This window comes from Protopterus annectens, chromosome 2.part0, assembly GCF_019279795.1.
Source record: "Protopterus annectens isolate FY-2018-M chromosome 2.part0, PAN1.0, whole genome shotgun sequence".
Lineage (NCBI taxonomy): Eukaryota > Metazoa > Chordata > Ceratodontiformes > Protopteridae > Protopterus > Protopterus annectens.
Window position 1 is genome coordinate 376,593,426 of NC_056728.1, and position 24,021 is coordinate 376,617,446.

Below are 24,021 nucleotides of genomic sequence, written 5' to 3' on the forward strand. Positions count from 1 at the left end.
ACACTACCACCACCACAGTAAGATTGCCCCTGGACAGAATAGCCTCTCTCTGGAACCAGGTCTCAGACATTCTGCAGAGAAGAAAGGTACCGGCCCATCAAGTACTGAAACTCCTAGGCACCATGGCAGCTACACTCATAGCAGTTCCTCTGGGATGTATGCACATGAGGATTCTTCAATGGTTACTATTCACCTAGTGGTCATACCAGCAACTTCCTATGTCATTCTTAATCATGATTACAGACTCTTGCAAGAAAGATCTTCGCTGGTGGTTGACCAGTCAACAACTTACAGTGAGTCGACCATTTGTTCTCCCCCCGCCATCAGCCATGGTGACCACGGACGCTTCTCTGATAGGGTGGGAGGGCTTTTTCAGGGAAGAACTGCCCAAGGCACCTGGTTGGAAACAGAGTCACAGTTGCACATCAATGTTCTGGAGCTGAGAGTGGTGCTTTTGGCGTTGCAGCACTTTCACGACTCTCTGCCTCTGGGGACGATTGCTATACAGAAGGACAACATGTTGGTAGTCTGGTACATCAACAAGCAAGGAGGAACCAGGTCTTATCCCCTGTGTCGAGAGGCCTTGATAATTTGGCAGTGGGCTGTGTCCACCGGGCGCTTTCTGGTAGCAATGCATATCCTGGGGAAATCCAACGTGATAGCGGACAAACTGAGCAGAGCCATTCTGCTAGCACACAAGTTGCGGTGAAGATTTTCTGCAAATGGGGCCAGCCTTGCTGCGACCTGTTTGCATCCCCTATGAATGCCAAATGCAGAAGCTACTTTGCCCTGAATCCCCCACCAGGGGACAACCCAAGGGTCTCGCTCGTACATGATTGGCCCCCGGGAATCCTGTATGCCTTTCCACCTATACCCCTGATTCCCAAATTCTTGCAGAAAGCCAAAGCCCTCGGAAGGACTGTAACCTTAATAGCCCCTCTTTGGCTTTGTCAGATTTGGTTCCCCTTCCTCCTACTCTATCAACTGGAGGAACCTTGGATTCCAGACCCAGTTCCAGACCTACAGACACATTCGTCAGGGACCCTCCATCCCTCTCTTCATTGCCTCAGATTGGCAGCTTGGCTGCCCCAATTCCCTTCCTAGCCAGGTCACACGATTTTTCTTCAGAGGTACAGCATATTCTTGTATCTTCCCATAAGGCTTCTACCAGAATGTTGTATGCTAGTAAATGGAAGCGATTTGCCTTTTGGGCTTCTCAAAACAACGTTGATCCCTATGTGGCCCCGATTGCTAGTATCCTGGAATTTCTCTCTAAGCTTTTTCATGAAGGTGCTGCAGCTGCCACTATTAGAGTCCAATTGGCTGCCATCTTGAATTTTCATCTTGGAGCTGAGGGTTCTAACTTAATGTCTCACAGATTATGGCAAGCCTTCCTTAAGGGCACCATTCATCTTAGGCCGCCTGATAGACAGCCCTTTACTCCCTGGAATCTAAATTTGTGCTGTCCCAAATTATTCTCCCCCTCTTTGAACCCACATTATTCTGTCAGTTGAAGTTTCTCTCCTGGAAGACTATTATCTTGGTGGCCATTACCTCAGCACGCAGGGTGTCTGAGCTTCAAGCCCTTTCAGTGAAACCACCGTATTTGGTGTTTCATCCGGACAGGATTTCACTGATGACTAATCCTTCATTCTTGCCAAAAGTGTGTTCTGAGACCAATTTGAACCAAACTATTGAACATCCAACATTTTTCCGTAATCATTCTAATCAGTTGGAATACATGTTGTATAAACGTGATGTCCACAGACAATTGAGATACTATTTGGGCAGGACAAAGGAATTTAGAAGATCTGACCAACTTTTTGTATCTTATGCTGACCTCAAGAAAGGTTTACCAGTTTCTAAAGTTACCCTTTCTAAGTGGTTAACTGACTGCATTAAATTTGTCTATATTTCAGCGAACCAAACATTGGAATATGGAGTGAAGGCCCATTCAACTAGAGCTGTCTCCACATCTTTGGCTTATACGGCTCATTTACCTTTGGACACTATATGTGCAGCTGACACTTGGTCTAAGCCTCATACCTTTATCACTCATTACAAAGTGGACAGGGCCTCCAGGGACAGGGGTTCCTTTGGCTCCACTGTCCTCAGGAATATACTTTCTTGAGCCACCCAGGATTAGGGTGCTTGGGACGCTACCCACATGTAAGAATAAACAGCGAGATTGAACAACTTCACATAAAGAAGTTATCTACTTACCATAAAAGTTCCATGTGAGTTGTTCATCTCGCCTTTATTCTTACATTCCCACCCACCATCCCCTTCCAGGGTCTCGAAGAACGGGTAGACTTGGGGTCTGGTAGTCTTGTTCTGGGATTCTTACTCCGGGTGGAGTATTTACTGAGTTATTCTTTCTGTTGCTGAGTTCAGCAAACTAGATCTGTGGTAGGACAGAGAGCATCATGGGACAGGGGCCCGGCCTCGAGCTAATCTGAGATCTTTAGCTAGTAAAGTGGCCGAATCGGGGCCGATGGCTCAGCTCCATACTCACATGTAAGAATAAAGGCGAGATGAACAACTCGCATGGAACGTTATGGTAAGTACATAACTTCTTTTTTTACTAAATGGAAAAGATTTTGTAGTCGGTGCCAACAAAATAACCAGCTCCCATTCAGAGCTAGTTGTTTACTATTTTGACAGTATTTGTGTGAGTTCTATCCTATGGATTTTATTTTTCCTCTGTGCTGCGGTAGCATTGTCGCCTCATAGTAAGACGTTGTCTTGTTCGATTCTCAGCTAGAGCGTCTTCTGTGTGGAGACGTACGTGAATGGTTGTACCTTGTCGCCTCATAGTAAGACGTTGTCCTGTTCGATTCTCAGCCAGAGCGTCTTCTGTGTGGAGACATGCATGAATGGGCGTACCTTCGTTGAAGGTTGTGCGTCAGGGCCGGCAACACCGCATGTAAAAAATTACTGCCAGTCATTAGCGGACCGGAGTTCTGCTGTTGCGACCCCTAACCGGGAAAAGCCGAAAGACACAACAACAACAACAAGGTTCATTTATTGGCTATTTTAGCGTGTCTGCCCATGGATCCTCTTTCAGTGCAGTCTCATGTCAGAATTTATTTTTGAAAGGGATTTTACTAAAGAGGCCTCCAAGTTAACCAGTGGCCTCTCCTTGGGATCTTACTTTTGTGTTAGAGAATCTGGCTGGTTAAATGGTGCAAATCTAACATGAGTGAGGTTCTTAACATAGAAAACAGTTTTACTGATTGCCCTGACGTCTGCAAGAAGAGTATCTAAGTTGCAAGCACTTATGATGAGTCATCCTTACCTCATTTTCCCTAGGTTCATAGGTAAGTACTAGGCTATCAGCCACAGAGCCTATACAAGGCTAGCCAAATGAGTTTCCCTGGCTTTCGCCACCCAAGAAAATTATTTTCCTGTGCCCCTGTCAAGCAGAGCCACAGCAGTGATCCCCGGGGTGAATTTCCTATTTCCCATCCAATTGTCAAGATCTCTCTTAAAGAGGGCTAATGAGGAGCTTTCCTTGACATGAATGGGCAGCCTATTCCAGAGAAAGGGAAGTCTCTGGGACAGGAGTCTATCCCTCCAGCATGTTCTGTTTATTGCAGTGACAAGGTTTACGTCCCTGGAGCGTGTGGCTCGGAGAGATTGGGATTTCTTTAAGTGTAGCATGTCCATCAGTTCTGGGTTAGACATGGCTTTGTACGTTAGGCAGAGGTCGCCTCGGAGTAGGCGATATGCGACGGAGTAGAGCTGGAGTTTTTTGAGACAGTCAGCATATGGCACTTGTTTGAGGCTGGTAATCCTCTTAGTGAGGTATTTCTGTGGCTTTTCCAGCTGTTGCAGATGTCTTGCGAGGTACATGCCAAACAGGGTGTTGTACTCTATGATGGGTCTAATAAGGGATGAGTAGAGAGGAACGATGACCTCTCTTTTTCTGGAGGAGAACCCCTTTGTGATGAGGTGTGCCACGTAGAAGAATTTCCTGACAACTGTGGTGACATGATTATCAAAGGAGAGACTACTATCCACCTGTGTCCCAAGGTCTCTTATCACACTTTTGGTGTTTAGTAGGCTACCGCCTATGTGGTAGTTCATGGGTACGGTATTTTTCCCAAAAGGGATGGCAATGCACTTCTAGGCATTGAGCTTTAGGCCATGACTTTGACATCAGTCATCAGTCTTAGTGAGGCCTCTTTGTAGAATGTCTACGTCCTTAGGCAAATCGATTATGGCTCCTAGTTTGCAGTCATCTGTGAATTTCGTTAACCAGAGACCAGCTGTATTAGCCTGGACTTCAGAGAAGTAGATACCGAACAGGAGAGGACCCAGGACTGAACCCTGTTGTACTCCGCTTGTTACTGGTCTGAAGTCAGATTTGGAGTAGGCTACTTTCACTGTGTGGTTTCTGTCAGTGATCCAGTTGGCCACCCATCTTGTGACGTAGGGATTTATGTCTAGTCCAGTGAGTTTATCTATAATACCAGAGTGGGGGATGGTGTTGAAAGCCTTGGTGAGGTCGAGATTGGCTGTGTGCACCACCTTACCCTTGTCTGCGGCTCTGGTGACAAACCCAAACTAAGTGGGGTCCAGAGTTTGGTGGTTACCTATGTCTTTGTTTATAAGCTCTAGGATGATGTGTTCCATGGCCTTGCAGACCAGGCTCGTCAGGCTAATGGAGCGGTAGTTCCCAGGGTCTGTGATGGCACCCCCTTTGTGGAGTGGGATAACTGTCGCTGTGCGCCATTCCATAGGCACAAAGCCTGAAGTGAGGCTATGGTTGAACATGGTACTTAGGTGGGGTGCCAGTTCGTTCTGTAGTTAGTGCAGAACGCAGTCTGGGATGTTGTCCGGTCCCATGGAAGCTGTGTTCTTGGCTTTGGAGAGTGCGGTCTTTACCTGTGCGACCATGATTTCAGGGGCTTTGCAATCATCTGGTATGGGGATGGGCCCTTTGGGAGTGGGGGGGGTGAAGTTAGCACTGAACCTGTCTGCCAGGATCTTGGCAATATCAGTTGGTCCGGTAAATGTAGTGCCATTGTGCTTTTGTTTAGAGTAGATCTGAGTGTTGCCATTGAGATTTTTGACATAGCTGTAGAAGGCTTTGTGGTTGTCTTTTGAATCCATGGCGATTTTATTTTCATAACTAGCTTTGAAGGATTTTATGGGGGATCTCAGCTTCTTGCTGAGGCTGACCAGGGAATTCCTGCAATCATCGGATTTTACTCTTTTTTTTTTTTTTTTTTTTTGCAACAGTTTCTTCCTTCTGTTGTAGAGCTTGTTTATGGCAAGGGACCACCAGATTGGCTTCCTTTTTCTGGAGGATAGCATCTTGGTTCTGTTGGGGATGGCATGGTCCATGCACTCGTGTATCTGCTTATACTGTGCATTTGTATATGATTCAGCAGTCGTGCCACTATTTCCTATCTGTGGGTTTAATGAAGTTTGCCACTTCTGACTTAAGAAGCATGAAGTAGGCTTTGAAGAAGTTTTTTACAGTGGTTTCCTTAATGGGGAGGGGGTGGATGTCTAGGGTGATTAGCTTGTGGTCGGACCTCACCAGCGAGGAGTTGACCTCTGTTGTGGAGCATCTGTTACCCATATTGGTAATGACCAGGTTCGGGATGTTGCTACCCCTGGTAGGGATACGGACAAACTGGTCCAGGGCATTGGAATTGATGAATTCCAGAAAACATTAGGCAAATGAGTTAGTACATGAGTAGTTTTCCCAGTTGATGGAGGGGTAATTGTGATCTCCCAAAATTAGGGTATTGGGCTGTACCTTAATATTATCCAGTATATCGAGAGACATGGAGTGGAAGTCCTGGGGCATGGCAGGGAATCTGTAACAAGCTACAACCTGAATTGCAGTCTTGCCCAGTGTTAATTGCACTTGGATAATTTCGGAGGCATTATGTTGAGCAGCTAGCCTGGAGGTGTGGATATCCTTTATGAATATAAACACGCCTCCTTTAGTATTTCGGTCCATGTTAGGTGGCCGAAAGGTGTGGTACGAATTGTAGCCTGGTAATGCAGGGGTGCTCTCTGGAGCCTTAAACCAGGTTTCTGTCACTGCACAGATGTCGATGTTCTCCATCTTAAGGAGAGCCTCGAGTGTGTGCATATTGGGGTTTAAATTCTAGCACCGAGTAGCATTACCCTTAGATTTCGCTTGTTTATGTCTACTATGGTGGTGCGTTTAACATTTGAGCCTTGCCTAAAAAAGGCACTATAGGGACAGGATTTCTTTGAGAACTAATCATTCTTTTATGCCTGAAGTGTTAAGTGGTATCCAAGTTTACTCTAAGCCACACTATCCATCTCAGTGTTTTCTTTCCTGAACCTAAAAATGAGGGAGAAAGGATACCTTGGATGTCCACAGACATCTCAAGTACTTGACAGAACTAAATCTTTCAGATCATCGGATCAGTTGCTCATTTCTTGTGAAGGTAAGAAGAAGAGGTAACCTTGTCAAAACAGACTGTTCCAAATGGTTGTCTAAGGCTGTTACATTTTGTTATAATCACCATAACAAAACTATTCCAGGCAAGCTCAAGGCCCACTCTACCAGTTCCTTGATTTCATCTTTGGCTTTTTGGAAAGGGTTGGGATTCTAGAAGCATTCTAGAAGCTGTTGCTTGGTCCTCTGTACTTAGTTTTGTAAAGCACTATAAGCTTGATTCCTTTTCTAGGTTCAGGTCAGGCTTTGCCTGGACCATTCTCCAGGGGCTTCTGGACTATTCTCCTTCCACCTCCCAAATAAGCTAGGGCAATCTATCTATAAAACTAAGGCTACTGAAGCAGTGATCATTATGATGAACATAGTACAGTTGTGTAAGTAAACTTAACATAACAATAGATGTTAGAGTGATCTCTTCTACAGTAGTTGCTCCATCCCTCTTGTTTTTTGGTGTGATTTGAATAACAGGGTATGGACATTTTTTTTTGTTCCTAACATTGTGCTTTCAGGGCTCAGCCTCCCTGTCTCTGTTGGCAGGAAAGCTCTGAAGGACTTAGTGCCCAAACTTGTCTTTTAGTCAGCTCATCTTGAGCTGCCTGACAGTTTGGGGGCATGGAAGGTGCTCTGAAACTTTGGAAGCTTTCCAGCTATTATATCCTTACACAATTGTACTATCTAGTCCACTCCTGCAACTGAGGTGTAGAGGGATAAAACCCTGGCTATAGCATAGATAATGCAGGTTTAGTTAGTGGTTTGAGTGCTTGACAGCACAGGTAGGGAGGATGGCTGTGCCCTTCCTGGTAGGGGGTGCTGTCTGGGGCAAACCTTTACAAGACCTCTATTGAGGATGGAGACTTGTGAGGTGGAAGGGTTCATTGCTGAGGCTGGTTTCAAAGTGTAGCCTGTACTCTGCAGGCGCTCATTGTGCACCGACCCTGGGTATGGGACATGTGCATAATAGGGTCGGGAAATTGCAGCAAAAAAAAAAAACATTTCCAGTCAGTAGTGTAAGACTACACCAGATACTTTGTTCTGTTCACTGGCCCTAGTCATAGATAAGGATTAGTCTGGGGAGGCTAAGCTGGAATTAATAGACCCAGTAGATGAAAAGAGGACCTGGGGGCAACTAATAGTTATTTGCAGGGAGCCAAAAAGAACTTAAAAAATGCATGGTCTAGACTTGCAGGGAGCCAAAAAGAACTTAAAAAAATGCATGGTCTAGACCAGTCAGTATGGGTCTGCAAAGGAAAAATATTGTAAAACTGATATTTTATTTGAAAAGGGAAGGTACCTTATAGATACCTTGTATGGAAAAGACTAAATAAATCTATAAATCTACTAAAATAACTGTAATATATATATATATATATATATATATATATATATATATATATATATATATAGATAGATAGATATATACACATATTTCTGCTCCTTTGCCTGATGACCATTTAGCTGCTGCACCATTATCATGCTACCTTTCTATCACTGATGATCACTTGATTAATACTTGTCCCGAAAGTTGGTATGAAGTATCTGTGGGGAATCTGGGTGTGTCTACATGATGTACCTGATTCCTCATTGGTGTGAGAGCCATTTGCAGCACTGCCATCATCTAGGTAAACATGTTAGGGTGTTAACATGTATGAAATGGTTTTCATAGATTCATAGATTAGTACTAGGCTAACTGCCCTTGTGAGCTATTTTAAGCCTAGCCAATTATCCCTTATGAGACTCAAACCCTGCACCTTGCGTTTGTAAGACAAACACCTTAACCATTAGACCACCCTCCCAACCCTTAAAAGCCCAGGGCTTGTCTGGGATTTGAACCCGGGACCTCTCGCACCCAAAGTGAGAATCATACCCCTAGACCAACAAGCCACCCTTTTGTATTTGTTCTATTCTGTGGGGAGCGTATACTTAACCCCTTGAAAGGGGATATCATTTAAGATAATATAGCAAATGGTGTTTTGGAGCTGATAAGTTTAGTCATTTTCTTTGAAAGTGTGATAACAAACAATTGTAACAGATTGGGCCCCAGTAGGAAGAAACTGTAACTTTGCCCTAATAGCTGAAATAGATAGATTGGATCATGTATGTTATGGAAGTTATATACTTACCATAATAATACATCTTCATGGTTCACTGTATCATTCTCACCCACCTCCGTCAGCCCTTCACAGTGAGACTGGGAGTGATTTAGGGATTTAGTTTTATGTTTTTTGCATGTATATTGGTGCTTGCTGTTCAAGAGCACAGAATAGAGGTGGTACAGAGTATTGTGAGAGTAGGGGAGAATCTTAAGTATGGGAGTTTTTAAATGCTGAACAGACTAGTGTCTGCATCGGCTAGTCTGACTGACTGAAGTGGACGAAGTAAATCTGGTTGACCTATCATTATAGTAAGTACATAACTTTCATTTATTGCTAGTTAGGGTTACCACTTGTCCCTCTTTGTGAGGGACAGTCCCTCTCTGGCTAGTTGTGTCCTTACCAAAAATATTAAAAATGGCAAATGTCCTGCGATTGTAGGACATAATTATGTCCCATATTTTATGTAATAGTTCCATAGAATAGTTATTTTTGTATCTAAAATACCTAAATGTTACAAGAAACAGAATAAGCAACTAAACTGCTACAAGAATAAGCTTTCACTTAGGCATAAAAGTAAAGTACTATCCTTTGTACTGACCGTAGGTATGTGTCGGCCTGTAAAATCTGATGTGTGTCCCAAAAATGTCCCACTTTGGCCATTTGAAAAGGTGGCAACCCTATTGATAGTGAAGACTTAGAAAATGCTTATGTTTCCATACTTCATTGGTAATATACTGCTTTGGTTAGAAATGAAGCATGTCAGAATTTTACATACAAGCATCAGTCATACATCAGTGAATGGATTTATTAGACAAGTCTGTAAAATGACGAGAAATATAAAACAAAGATGTCACTTAATGTACTTGTTTATTTGTTTCTTGCATGTATAGAATAATAACAAACAATGTGACACAGTTAATTGTAAGTAGTGAATGTATGGAAATTAATCTATTCTGTCTTACACTGATGATATGGTACTGATTGTACCAGATACATAGCGAATGGAACAAATGGCAGATATTGTGAAGGTGAAGTGTAGTAAGTTTGGGAAACATTTAAATAAAGCAAAAAGTCAGAGAAATGGCTATAATACTGAAATTGAATGAATTAAATTCACAACGGATAATAGGAAGGTTTTAAATACACAATATTTTAATGGAAAAAAAATGATTTTGAACAGTGTAGAAATGGTCTTAAATATATAAGTAGAATTTCTGAGTCATGGAATATGTATTTTATGCCACATACAGGAAAGTGTGCTTTTAGTTTTGTTGAATTTGAGCAAGTAAACTACTTAGAAGGAGTATATTTGATTCCTGAAGAGATAGGGAAAAAGTTATTGACATTTGTTTATAAAAAAATATATGGGGATTTCCTTTGAATTCTTTTAAAAGAGGCTGACTATACAAAGTAGAAGAAAAATGTGTCTTGAATATGAAACAGGCAGTAGCTTTTAGGGTCGCTATGGTTAAATGGTTAAGATACTGCATCTATATTACATAATCAAACTTTTAAAAGTTTGACAGTCATATGGTCGACACCATATGGTCGAACTTTTAAAAGTTTGAAAATGTAATAAAAAAATAAACCAAAGAAAAAACTTACCTGAACGGTTTAAGCAGGAGGACTGCACCCCCACACCCCCCACTCTTTAAATATACAAACTCCGAGATCGCACTACAGTGCAGAAAAGGGAACTCTTCCCATTCCGCACTGTATGGAGATCTCCGTTGAAACATTCAGACTTTTAAAAGTTCGATCATATGGCGTTGGTCATATGACGTTCAAACATTTAAGAGTTCGACAACGTGATATAGACCCAAGACTATGAATGATGTTGAATCAATACTCAGTCAGTAGTCCGGAAAAACGTATTATGTGTTTAGAGATAAGTGGGCAGCTCAGAATAGTGGCATGGATTTGAGGTGTTTAATGAAGTCTTTGGAATGTGTAAGAAAGAAAGAAACTGGAAATTTACATGCATAGATATCAGCAGATAACATATTATATAAAAATAGTGTGTGTGCATTACTTAGAACAGAAATGAACTAAGGCATAACGTTTATGCAACATATAGGACTAGATGGAAGAAATTAAATAAAAATTCCAAGCTTTATATTTTTTTTTTGGGGGGGGGGGTAATTATCCTGTGGTAAGAACCTGATAATGGTTTGTATGAAGAATAAGCAGTTGAGAGAATGTTATAATTCAGACTATTCTGGTATAGAAGAAACATGCCAGCGTTTGTTTTTAAAAGAAACAGCAAAAACAAAACGTACAAACCAGTGACACGGGGGCAGAGTCAATAATGAGTCCTTTATTCACAGATAAGCGCTTTCACGATATAGTATAGTATTGCTTCATCAGATCAAGAGATACAGAAGCAAATTAACCAACCAGAACACTCTGAGCTAAAAGACACGCCCACAGAAGAGCGATACATCAAAAGTACACTTAACACTGACAAGTATAACATTTGTAAAAACAAATAAACAGTACACAAAAAAAACTGCAGCAGAATAAAACTATAATAAAAATAAATACAGATGTAAGTGATTGTACTGAACTCCTATTCTAAAATAAACATGTTATCTATAGAGTCTTTGAGATTTAAGGGCAGGTTTCAGTGCCACGTATTCATTCAGTCCAGACCCCTTGTTAGCTCCTAACCTCAGTATCCAGTGTAACTCAACCAACTCAGTTTGAGTCCGAGTGTTACCCAGTCGAGGGCTGGGGTACATCCTATCTATAACGAAGAATCTAAACTCATGATCATGACCTTTTGCCATAACATGCTTGACAAGGGCATTACACATGTAAACACGTACTGTATACTGATGTAATAGATCCCATAAGGATGAGATAGACTTAGTTACTAGGTATTTACATAAGAATAGTACTCTAGATGGTAGGAAGATTGAATTGATTGGGTTACTTCTCAAAATTATCTTGGAAAATAATATTTTTTTTGTTTGATAATGAGTGCTATCTCCAACGATCTGGCGTAGCTATGGGCACATCATGTGCCAATAGCTATGCCAACATGTTCTTGGCCGAGTGGGAGGACATCTTTGTATTAGGTCAGCATGACTTTTCCAAGTTTATTAGTCTCTATATCAGGTTTGTGGATGATGTTTTTATGTTATGGACCAATACCCATTCTGACCTGTTAGGTTTTGTTGAGTACTTGCATACTACCACCTCCTTTCTTAGATTTTCTATGAAGTGCTCATGTACTGCCATTGAGTTTTTGGATGTGGAAGTCTTGAGACAAGCAAACTTATCCTTTAGCACTAGATTGTTTAGGAAGGGGTGCTACAGAAATGTTTATTGCATAGAACTAGTATGCACCCCTCCCATATTTTTTCCAACATAGTGAAGGGGCAAGGTATGCATGCCTCTAGACTTAACACTGCAGATGATGGATTCATTAGTGAATTAAACACACTTACGAGTCATTTTAGAACTAGGGGCTACAGGGAGGTTGAGGTTACCAAAGGGCTGGGGCAAGGAAGAGCATTGAGATCTATAAGAGCTAGGCCATATTTTTCTCAAGTGATGATGGCGCTTTGAGCACTATCAATAAAAGGTCTTTTGCATTCTCCCTGTATCATAGTAGTGACACTAAGAACATCACTGATGTTATAAAGAAGAACTGGTCTGTGTTGCTCACCGATGACAAGTTTAGGGACATTGTGGGTGCACGCCCTACATTTGTCTATAAGAATAAACAGAATCTTAAAAGGTTGCTATGTTATCCTGACAAGGTTAGAAAGGCTGGTAATGAAATCAGTAGGAGGGGTATGTTTCCATGCCATAATTGCAGACATTGCAAATATATTGATAGCAGTAGTAGTTTTACGAACCCTGATAATGGAATGACTTTTGAGTTTAGGATTAATGCTAATTGCACTACTAAAGACATTGTTTACCTTGCTGTGTGTACTGTATGCTCTTGTTTTTATGTTGGTAAAACAGGAGAATGAAGGATCGAATAAGGGAGCACCTTTATTCCATCAGTATACAGTACGTGTGTAATGCCCTTGCCAAGCATGTTATGGCAAAAGGGCATGATTATGAGTTTAGATTCCTCGTTATAGATAGATTGTACCCCAGCCCTCGACTGGGTGATATTCTGACTCAAACTGAGTTGGTTGAGTTACAATGGATAGTGAGGTTAGGAGCTAACAATTGGTCTGGACTGAATGAATACGTGCCACTGAAACCTGATCTTAAATCTCGTAGACTCTATAGATAACATGTTTATTTTAGAATAGGAGTTCAATACAATCACTTACATGTGTGTTTATTTTTATTATAGTTTATTTTGCTGCAGTTTTTTGTGCATTGTTTATTTGTTTTTACAAATTTTATAAGTGTACTTTTGATGCATGGCTCTTCTGTGGGCATGTCTTTTAGCTTAGAGTGTTCTGGTTGGTTAGTGTGCTTATGTAAGAGGCTTTTGCTTCTGTATCTCCTTATCTGATGAAGCAATACTATGCTATATCGTGAACGCGCTTATCTGTGAATAAAGGACTCACTATTGACTCTGCCCCCCTTGTCACTGGTTTGTACATTTTGTTTTTGCTGTTTCTTCACTTTTTTCGTACTCACCAGTTAATCCTTGAACCTATGTTTGGATTGTGCTTTGTTTTTAAAAGAGTATAACAGAATTAAACATCTTGACAAGATTAGAAGGAAGGTGTGATATAATAGGACTGTCTGAAGACATAATACAGATTGGTTACTATGGAAATTTTAAAGTTCTGAGTGAAACAAGGGATCAAGAAGTAGTATTTATTTGTTTATCCTTTGTTGATAAGGTTATAACCACTAGACTAGTGACCTCTTTTCAGGGGAGACCTGAGGTGGTATTTTACTACTAGGGGAAACTTGGCCAGGGCATCATGGAACTTCTCCTACTCGTAGCATATGGGGATGCTATTGTTGGTGGTGCATCCTACTTCCTGTTTCCTTTCTAGACACATAGGCAGCCCAGAGAAACAGGAGGAAGTATGGCAAGTATGACTGAAGAAAACGTAAGAATAGAGAAGGAGAAGATGAGTATTGAGATGGCTGGGACTTTATGAGAAAGGTAGCTAAACAAAATGAAGGAAATGGACAAACCGTTGATATCGGAGGAGAAAGGAGCAGTAAATAAGGTCGGTGGAACGGTTCCAGATTCGGAAGACAGATTTCAGGAAAAACTGTTCAAGGGAGAAGAAGAGAGTCAGCAGGAATGTATTTTTACAACCTCCAATCCAGAGGGCTGCAGGATGCTTGTTTAAAAGAAATGATTGATCAGAGTGAGCTGGTGAGCTAACTAACGGCGTCATGGGGCAAAATTATGGAGAAGATACAATAAGTTGCAAAGGCTATAACAAGAAGAAAATTATACACACAGACAGTGAAAGAGGGAGAAAGAAGAAGTGAAGAAATGAAGGAAGAGAAGAAAAAATATGTAATAAGAATAAGCTGTAAGAAAGAAAAAGGACAGGACAGATATGAGTAATTGCACCACTGGGTGTTTCACTCAAGGAGGTAAGAGCTTTTATTCTTTATTAATAAAGGAACGTACTGTGATATATTTTTTGAATCAGAACAATATATGGAACATTTCCCAGAAAAATATGGAAAAAAAGAACTGTAATTATTGAAATGAGTATGTAGTACAAGCATTTCATAGAGAAACTAAAAAAAGAGTTATGATACAATTTAGAACGGAAGTTGGCAAAGATGAACTGAAAGAACATTTAAAAACAATATGCAAAGATGTGTTGGATACAACAGAAATGGGTTTATGGACTGGGGGCATGGGTGCTAAGCCCCTCCCCCACTTTTACAGCTGCAAGATCTGTCAGGAAAAATTAATAAAGTGGAGTTTTCACGCTACCGTGGATTTGTGCCCGGAAGTTAAACTAACGAAACTAGCTGTTATTGTTCTCTTATTGCTCTGTGTTACAGGAGTTATGCTGCTGCTGTTCCATTGGTGCTGCCAGAGTCATGCTGGTAATGAGAGTTTAGTTTTTTTATTTGCAGGAGTTATGCTGCTCCTGTGTGTGTGTGTGTGTGTGTGTGTGTGTGTGTGTGTGTGTGTGTGTGTGTGTGTGTGTGTGTGTGTGTGTGTGTGTGTGTGTGTGTGTAAAATGCCCAGTTACATATACCTGGAAGTTAGTGTTAGGCTCAAACAAGAGCCTGATTTCTCTACACATACCACCACTTGTGATTCAGGTAGTTGACCATAGCTCTCAACTTTCCAGATTTTCACAGAATATTTGGCTCATACTTCTGGTATGTTCCTCTTAAAATTTGTGGTTTCTGGCAAACCAGTGAGAACTGAATTCACTAAATAATGATAGTCCTTTAAGTTTCAGTCTTCCTATCTTTCAGGAAACACATGGTAACACAAAACACTTTATTTTAGCAACTTTCTAAGATTATACAAGCAATACTTAAAACATGTCCCTGGTTTTGGGCCTTTGCCCCCACCCAAATAAATTTAGTTTTTTTCCAGACTTTTTGTGCTGCGTAGTTGAGAGATTTAGTTGAGTGTCAAGTGGATTTTACAAGGAGCTGAGAGCTTCGGGGGAAGATATGTTTAGTGCTACTTATGCTAAGTTGTTTCCATTGTTAGTAGCACAACAGGTAGTATACTTGCTGTTGATGCAGAAGGCTGTGGGTTCTACTTCCATAGTATGCAGATGGATAGCTGATACTGTACTGTGTTGTACTTTAAAGGGAATGGATGCTGCAGTCCAATGAATGTTTTCCTTTGGAGGAGTTACCTAGTTACTATGAACCTGTCATCAGTTTGCCATCCATTCTCCATTGCAAAATTACTAGCTTATCATTTTTTAATGTAGCATAGGCACTTTATTCTTCAAGGGCAACAGGCACTTTATTTGCAGATGAAACAATGAAATATAAAGGTGTTTGCTAGCAGCAAACTCTTCATTAGTTACAGATCCCTTCAATGTGGAATTATTTAGATGACTTACTTCTGCAGAGATTTTGAATATTTTCTGATATTGGTGGATTGTAATGACAGAAGTTTGAGTAGCCTTTTATGGTTGAAATTTTCTGAAATTGATAGTTTTTTCATTATAAGTTCATATAGTTTGTTTCATTGCTTACTAGAAGACTGTTCCAAACTACAAATTTAAAGCACATTCTAACAAGTGGTGCTGTATTATACAAGGAATATAATTTAATACAATCAGGTTAATACAACCAGGAAGGTGAATCAAAGAATGCAAACATGTATGCTTGCTCACCGGATGCAGGAGATCAAAATAGGGAAAGAGAACAGTCACCAATGGAGTCCCCCAGGGTTCGTTGCTGAGACTTTTTCTTTTTGGCATACACATCTCAAAGGTAAAAGGAAATACCAAAGGACTTTAGCCGACTAAGTTTCAGATGACTGCAAACTAGGAGCAGTTATTGAATCCCCAAATGACTTAACCATTATGCATGAAGGTTTGTCCCAAACAATAACTGGTGCCAGAATCATTAATTGAAACTAAACTCCAAGAAATGCATCATTGTATCCTTTCGGAAGTCATCTAATCCAGGGAACTGCCAAACTGACAATGCCCCTTGAGTACTGACGCAGTTGTTTGGCATTTGGGAACTTGTGTGTACAGTGAACTAACATTTGACCAACATGTGCCCAGAGTCATAAGGAAGTCTTTCTATATTGCGCAGCTTAGAAACAAATTGATTGTGACTAGATCTAGAGATGTTATTGTCCCCCTTTATAAAGTCCTCATTAGGTCAGTAATTTTGTATAATACCCACTTTGGCATGTATCTGTCCAGACCCATGCAACAATTGGAATACCCACAGAGATATCTTGCTAAATGGATACAAGTCCTAAACAATAGGTCTTGCATGGACCATCTCAAAGATTTATCACTATACTCAGTATCCTACAGAGTGCTTAGACATGATGTGTCTGGCATACAAGGCATCCTCCAACCTAATACAGATGGACCTACTGAACATCAGCAAATCAAATGGCATCAGAAATACTCAGTCCAGGTATCTAAACTGAATGTTTGGAGAGATGGATATATATCACAGAGGCTACCACTGTTCCAGAGCATTCTATCCTCAAATGCAACTTGGATCTAAGGATGGGTAATAGTAAATGTACTCCAGGATTGTCCCTCGTGTCACTAATGGATAGAGGCAGTTCCTAAATGCTGCATCCCTTACATGGGTCCCCTCAAATTATCTATAGTATGATCATATTTATTCCCACTAGGGCTAATATACAATTATCAGCCATCGGATAGGTAAAACCAATCAGGAAATGTTAATTCAAACACCAAAAGGGAATTGGTTATGCTTAAAATGTCCTCCAGGTGAACCTATGTTGTGGTAGTAAATAGTTCTAAAAAATTGCCCTTTTTAGATCACTAAGTGACCTTCTCACCCCCCCCCCCCCCCCCCCCCAGTCTTCAACAGCTTCTGGCGCTTCAGACTGGGGGTTGGGAATATGGGATTATTTTGAAAATGCAATGTGATAATGTTATGCATATTCCTAGTGTGATTAACATGAATGGTAGCAGAGGCTTTGTTAAGTACAGACGGCGACCTAAAACATGCTTTTTTTGTGGAAAAAGCGATTGCTTCATTAGTGAATGCGATAAGTGAAAACGTTTTATTTGTGGCAAAGAAGGGCATGAAGCAAACAAGTGTGATATGAAGTGTAAAAATGTGGAAAAACTGGACATACATGGAGAAATTGTGAAGAAAATGCAGAAATTGTAGAAAAGGAAGATCTACAGGATTCAGTATATGATAAAAATATAGAAAAGGAACAAGAAATACAGGGGAAAAAAACAAAGATATAATAATGGAGGCAAAACATGGAGGGGAAGAGGTACTTGATACGAGAGAAAAATATGTAAATTGGGTAGTGAGAGGAAAGAAAAATTCCACAGGCAAAAGGGTAAAAATGAGGAAAAGAAAATTTAAAAGCATAATAGTGAAAGAGAATAAAAAGGGTAAAGGATGAGATAGAAATAACACCAATATCATTTAAAAGCTGAAAATTGTAGCTATTAGTAAATAGTATGAAGAATATCAGAAGAATAATAGGTATTTTAGAATGGTGTGCTTCAATGGATATGCATATGATCATATTAGAAGATACCAGAATTCTGACAGAGGAAGAAAGATTACAAACTGAAGTTCTGTGGGGTGGAACAGTTATTTGGAATATGGGAAAAGACACGTGTTTAGGAATAAGTATATTATGTAAAGAAAAGATTAAAATCTACGATTTTACGATAGTTGAATTAGGAAGAATACCGGTATTAGACTTGAGATATAAAGGTTTAAGAGAAATAATGTTTAAAAAATTCTAAATTATGCAGGTGTTAATATGGAATATTAGTGGGAGACTTTAATTGTAATTTAAGAGTAGGAAAGAAAAGTTGTAATGGCATCAAAATGATACATGACATAATGGAAAGTGGAAAGTTATACATATGGGATAACAAACATTGGACTTATAAAAGAGGAGAAATTAAAACTGAAATTGACTATTTTCAATATCAGATAGTTTGAAAATATTGCAAAAAGGGATAAAAATACAGCTTTTTCAGATCATATAGCTATATGGATAGAGGTATATGAGAAAGAAGGATATATAAAAATAGGCAAAGGTGCTAAAAGGCTTAATGAGAAAGATTTAGATAAAGATGATAGGAAAGAAATAAACACATTATAGAAAGTTCGTACAGATATGAGAATATTTTATAAAAATTGGACAAATTGGTGGATAAGTTTTAAAGAAAAATACAAATATGTTTTTTGGAATGCTAAAATGAAAAGAGAAAAATAGAAAAATTAAGATATAAACAATTGGCTCAAGAAGTGTTTAAGGAAATAATAAGAGCTAAGAGAATCTTTTTTGAGAAAGAAAAAGAAATATATGATATAAACCAAGAAAAGATTAGACTGTTGTATAAACAAATATATTGTTTACATTGAACTAAAGAAGTCATAGCACAGTGCCTGAATAAACTACTAAGAGAGAACAAAATAATAAGAAAAATAAAGAACAATGAAGGAGAAAATATAATAACACAAGACGGAATATGTAATATGATTAAAAAGTATATAGAACAGAATTTTGTAAAAACGAGATGAAAGTAAAGCAGAAATGGATAGTTAAAAAACTAAGTGAAGAAGATGATGAGAATCTGGGAACAATATAAGTGTAAAAGAACTAAATAAAATACTAAAAGATACTAATATGGATACAGCTACAAGACTAGACGGTATTGAATATCCACTCGGCCTTCCTGAGAACACTGGAAAATATGAAGGTCTCTCCAAACACCATTATATTGGGCGACGTCAACTACCCAAACATAGACTGGGAGCATTACTCTAGCTCCAACACCCTAGCCCAGAGGTTCCTAGAATTTATAAACTCAAATGCTATGGAACAACTTGTTACCACTCCCACAAGAGGGGAAAACATACTGGACCTGATCATCACCAACATGGGGGCTCTATGCTCCAGACCAGAAGTGTATCCCTCACTGGTAAGATCAGACCATAAACTAATCTCACTGGATATTCACATCCCGACCCCACCCCCTGCCCAGAAAACCACAGTGAAAACTTCTCTAAAGCAAATTTCACACTCCTCAAAACCGAGGTGGAATCCTTCAAAGCCCCCGGGCCTGTGGAAAATACAGCCCAGACTGCAGAATCCTTTATAAACGCATTCTATGAACACCTTCAGGAATGCATGGATCATGCAATCCCAAATAAAACCAAGACCCAATCCTCCAAAGGCAGGCATCCTGTCCGGTGGACCCCAGCCATAAACAAACTATACAATAGAAGGAGGAAGCTACTACATGATAGAGCAAAATCCCCAAAAGGGAAGGCATCTCTGATCAGTATTAGCAAAAAACTACGGGCACTCATAAAATCGTCTAAGGCCAGCTTTGAGAGAAAAATTGCACAGGACACTAAGGATAATCACAAGGCTTTCTTTAGTTATGTTAGGAACCTGGGTGGGAATTCCCAGATATGTTCAGAATTAGTCCAGAATGACAAAAAATACACCGAACCCACAGACATTGCCAACATTCTAGCTGACAGGTTCAGCGCAAACTTCTCTCTCCCCTCCCCACCAAAAGGGCAAATATCTATCCCAGCAGAGTGCTGCCGCCCTGACATCTCAGATGCTCAGGTAAGAGCCACCCTCTCCAAAGCAAAAAACACAGCATCAATGGGACCAGACGGTGTCCCAGGCTGCGTCCTACATGAACTCCAAGAAGAGCTAAACCCAAACATAAAACTACTGTTCAATCTCAGTCTTACCACAGGATATGTACCCAAAGAGTGGCGTACAGCAACAGTGGTCCCTCTCCACAAAGGTGATGCCTCAACGGATCCTGGAAACTATCGCCCCATAAGCCTGACTAGCTTGGTCTGCAAAGCTGTGGAAAAGATCATCATGGACCTCATAAATAAAGATATTGGGGACCTACAGACATTGGATCCTACCCAGTTCGGCTTTGTTAAGGGCAGATCCTGCCTCTTAAACCTGGTCAATTTCTTTGAAACAGTCACCAAGGCCATTGACGAGGGGAAGGTGGTCCACACAGCCTACCTGGACCTCGCAAAAGCCTTCGATACAATACCCCACTCGGGCATTATAGATAAGCTCACCAGCTTAAATATAAACCCCTATGTCACTAGATGGGTTGCAAACTGGCTCAAGGACAGAACCCACATGGTTAGAATTGCTGGAGCTATGTCAGACTCCAAACCAGTTACAAGTGGCGTCCCACAAGGCTCAGTCCTGGGACCTCTCTTGTTTGGTATATATTTCTCGGAGGTACAGGCCAACACGGAAGGGCTGTGGCTGAACAAGTTCGCAAATGACTGCAAACTAGGCACCATAATCGACTCTCCAGCCTACACAAGCATCCTCCAAAAGGGCCTCATAGAAACAGACAACTGGTGCCGGAGCCATGGCCTCAAGCTAAACGCCAAAAAGTGTATAGTCATCCCCTTTGGCAAAAACAAAGTGCCCACAAATTACCACATAGGTGGTAATCCATTAAGTACGGAAGAAGTAATTAGGGACCTGGGGACCCAAGTTGATAGCAAACATTTTATATAGCCCACCTAATCATGAAGGGATTCACATCTAGATCAGGAGAGGTCATCGTGCCTCTTTACTCATCCCTCATCAGGCCCATAATTGAGTACAATGCCCCTTTTGGTATGTACCTTACCAGACACCTGCAGCAACTGGAAAGACCCCAAAAGTACCTCACCAAGAGGATCAAAGGGCTCAAACAGATGCCATATGCTTCCCGGTTAAAGAAACACCAGCTCTGCTCAGTGGCATGCCGCCTGCTCAGAGGCGATCTGTGCCTGACGTATCCAACCCGGAATTAATGGACGTGCTGCACCTCAGAAAATCCAAATCCCATCGAGCTATGCGCTCGAGAGACTTGAACCTCAGCACTGAAATAAATAGGACATGCTGGAGGGACAGATTCATAACCCAGAGGCTCCCTTCACTCTGGAATAAAATCCCAGTCCAGGTTAGGCAGAGTCCCTCATTGACTCTCTTCAAGAGGAATCTTGATGAGTGGATGGGAGATCGTAGGTTTACCCCGGGTATCACTTCTGTGTCACTGTTAGACAGAGGCACAGTATACTAACCTCGAAAAAGGACATAGCAAAATTCATTTAAAATGGGTGGCGAAAGCCAAACACACTCTGGCTAGGCTTATAAATGCCCTAGGGCAGATAGCCTAGTATGAACCTATGAACCTATATGCACAGTGATATGGAGAATTGGCAAACAATTCTTTTTGTGGGGGTATTAAATGAATGGTTAAGGAAAGGTATAACAGATAAACAGATTTGTATGGGAATTATGAAATTTATATGAAAAAAGAGATAAAGATGATAAAAAAAATGTGGAGACCAATAGTATTCAATAATACAGATTATAAGATATTTATGAGAATAATAACTAAAAGACTAACAAATAGATAAGATGCTTGAACAAACAATATTTGGCAGAAAAAGGGAAAGGAAGTCAAGAATTATTATGGATAGTAAAACAAATAGATGATATTGTGAATAAAAAAGGTAGAAGCTAAAATTATGGTAGGAGATCTAAGTAAGGTGTTTGATAAAACACAATATGAAGCTTTATGGGACATATAACATAAGTGATACAATAGTTAAAGTAATTAAGTTTGTATATGAAAGAAATAATAACATAAGAATAATTTTGAATGGATGGCTAAGTGAAGAAGTCAAAATAGGATGTGGAATAAAACAGGGATGCCCAGGGAGTAGTATCATATTTGCTTTAGTTATGAATGTAATTGTTAAAGTAAATACAACAATAAATATGATAGGATATAAGATAAAGGAAGAAATATGATTGCCAGTAATATGTACATATGCAGATGATATAGTACTAGTCAAAAAAATAAAGTAGGGATGGATGAGACAATCAAAAAGATAATGAAAGAGTTAAAGACAATTAGCTTAGGTACAAATAAAGGAAAACGTAAAGGTTTTGGATTCAATGGAAATATAGGAGATATACAATTTAATAGAGAGACTATAAGTATATTAGAAATAGTTTTCGAAAAACTAAATATATCAGAAGACAGTGGGATAAAGTTTTTCAGGAAATAAGAGACATGCGTATTCTGGAAGTCATATAAGGTATCATACAAGAAAAAAGTCTATCTAATAAATTCAGTTTTATTAGGTAAGTTAGCATATGTAGCAAGTATGATTTGCTGTCAAAATTTCGAATGGCATTCTTTCGAACTGGGATAGTCGAAAGGCTATTTTCTAGTTCACAGAAGACCGAACCAAAAATGGTCGACACCACAACAGCGAATGCTGTTGTGAGGTCGACATTCTGCTTGGAGATCACAGTACAGTGGGGATCAGGAAATGTACCCATTTCCACACTGTAGTGCGACCTCTGAGTTTGTATATATAATGAGCAGGGGGTGTAGAGTACGCAACCCTCCACATGGGGGGTGCATGGGGGGTTTGTCCTTCTGCAGTACATTAGTTGCACATGGCTGGTAGGCAGGGTACGCTTGGTAATGTCAAGTATGTCAAATGATGATATGTCAACCTTACTGGTTTCGTTCATTTGCATGAATGGTGTTTTTATTTTCATTTTTATTTTTCGCGAATGTGCACATTCAGTGAAATGCATTTGAAAAACATGATAGTAAACCAGCTGGGACATATATGATACCGACTAATTATGAAAACGAGATAATGTCTATAATATTTTCATTAATATGGGGATCCAGACTGAATCCAGTGAGAAGGGGAATTTTATATGTAAATGAAGAAGAAGGAGGGTTAGGGTTAATAAACCTAATTGTTCATACAGCTTCATTGAATCTGTATAAAGCCTTAACAAGTAACAAAAAAAGAATAATAATCTGATAGAATACATTTTGTATGATAAATGTAAGTGTTTTGAAGAAAAATGGAGCTAGGGAAAAGAATGAAAAATTATATGAATGAAGAAATAAAGGAGTATCAAAACAAAATATTCTCATGGAAGTTAAAAGTGAATATAGCTGAAAAAATAGGAAAGAATGGTATTTAAACATTATGAAAGAACACATATTTTATCTTTCCATTGAAACATTTAGAGACAAAAAAGAAGAAAGCTATTAAAATGAGATTCATGTGATGTAATATATATATATATATATATATATATATATATATATATATATATGTGTGTGTGTGTGTGTGTGTGTGTGTGTATATGTATATATGTAATATGTATATATATGCAAAGTTTTTTTGTGGAGATTATCAACAGGTAAATTATTCATTGTGGAGAACTTGAAACAACAGGACATGTTTTTTTAAATGTATTAGAGTAAAGAATGTATGGGAAGAAATTTGTTAAAAATAAAATGTTGAATAGCTTGGAAAAGGTAGACCATATAAACATGGATATGTTGGAATATGGATATTATTATAAGATAAGACAAAAAGAAGTGAAGAAAATCAACAGAATACTATTTTATATGTTATGGACATTATGGATGGAAAGACTTAATGAAGTTAAATTTATTGGAAAATGGATATTAGCAGAAATTCTAATGAAAATACATTATTGGCTTTGAAAAAAGGGTGGGGGTGCTTATAATAAAATTGTTTAATAATGTATAAAAGTGTAGATATAAATAATTGTAAATAATATATGCAATATCAGTTATGTAAATAATGTATATAAGTAATGCTTATCAATAAAGAACTCCTACTCGCTACCACACTTGTGGTCCATAAGTCTGACAAGTGTATATATGTACGTTCCATTCCCGGCATGGTGGCAGCTGGGAGAATGACACAATATGGGTGCTAGAAAACAAGAAGCTGAGGTGAATGAGATTTAATTGGAGAAAGTAATGGAACAAG

The 24,021-nt window shown here is 39.5% G+C and overlaps 1 protein-coding gene and 1 non-coding gene across 3 annotated transcripts in view; one reads left to right on the forward strand and one right to left on the reverse strand.

The window, feature by feature from the left end:
- The window catches only part of DMRT1 (doublesex and mab-3 related transcription factor 1), a 2,140,563-nt gene that overhangs the window by 1,940,687 nt on the left and 175,855 nt on the right, over nt 1-24,021 (forward strand). The gene's annotated exons all lie outside the window — the stretch shown is intronic.
- Nucleotides 8,261-8,332, reverse strand: TRNAP-UGG. Its single transcript has one exon. It is a non-coding gene; the product is annotated as a tRNA-Pro (tRNA).